This window comes from Aplysia californica, unplaced genomic scaffold (assembly GCF_000002075.1).
Source record: "Aplysia californica isolate F4 #8 unplaced genomic scaffold, AplCal3.0 scaffold00497, whole genome shotgun sequence".
Lineage (NCBI taxonomy): Eukaryota > Metazoa > Mollusca > Gastropoda > Aplysiida > Aplysiidae > Aplysia > Aplysia californica.
The window spans coordinates 515,947-517,139 of record NW_004797767.1 but is presented as its reverse complement, the minus strand read 5'-3'; positions in this window follow the sequence as shown (position 1 = coordinate 517,139).

Below are 1,193 nucleotides of genomic sequence, written 5' to 3'. Positions count from 1 at the left end.
GTGTTGAAAGAGAGGGAGAGAAAGAAAAGAGAATAGAGACAGAGAGAGAGGGGGAGAGATAGAGAGAAAGAGTGAAAGAAAGAGACACACAGAGAGAGAGAGAGAGAGATAGGGGAGGGGGGGTGAGGGGTGAGATATGTCCTTCAGTGATTTGATTCGCTGCACCGAGAAGGAAAGATAATCTCTCCTTAGGACAGAAGTTTCCCCAGATTTTCCACAGTTCACCGAGCTGCAAATGAGAACTTGACCACGGTCCCAGAGGGAACCCCTGAAAATGACAGCCTTGAGGGATGCAAGCTCGCAGAGGGGATAGAAACTGAATAAGTTGTTCCGAAAGGTATCAAAAACTATTTGTAGAGACCTAGATCTAAATAACTTGGATCCTGACAAGACTAACGTTCTAAAAAAAGGGGGAAAAATATTGTTACGTGACCATAACCACTCATTGATGTCGAATTTCAATATAATATTATCGATCCGTGGCAAACGACTTATTTCTAAGAAAGCTAGAATAGATATATACTATAGATATTATAAATTCGTTCGTGAGGTTGTTGAATACACATCGCTACACATGAAAATTACCCCCCTACACACACTAACAAACACACATACAAACTTAGACATAGAGAGAAAGAAAGAGAGAGAAAAAGAGACAGAAAGTGAGTGAGAGAGAGAGAGAGAGAGATAGAGAGAGAGAGAGAGAGAGAGAGAGAGAGAGAGAGAGAGAGAGAGAGAGACTTTTCAAGGACCCCACAAACCAGCACACAGTCTCCTGGGCCCACAAATTATGCACGGCTTTTCTTCCAATAGTCACCAGTTTGTAGAGGTGGGCAAAATCCGGATACATATCCGGATAATCCCCAATAAGACGTTATCCGAATTCAGACACTTCACTCTTTTTCCTCGCCTGTTTGCCGAATTGGGTGCAGCCATTTATTGACGTAGTGCTAATCCGTTTCTCAAAGTGGTTCTAACCCATTTGCCGAATAGTTTCATAACATATTATTTACCGAGGAGGTGCACTAACATACAATCCGGATTTGGCTAAAGTGACTCATTGCCCAGCCCTACCAGTTTGTGAGGCGCGCAGTGAGCGCGTGGCTTTTCCTTCCCCTCTTCTTCAGTCGCCACAGTCGGGCTGGGCAATGACTCGCTTTAGCAAAATCCGGATAATGTTAGTGCACCCCTTC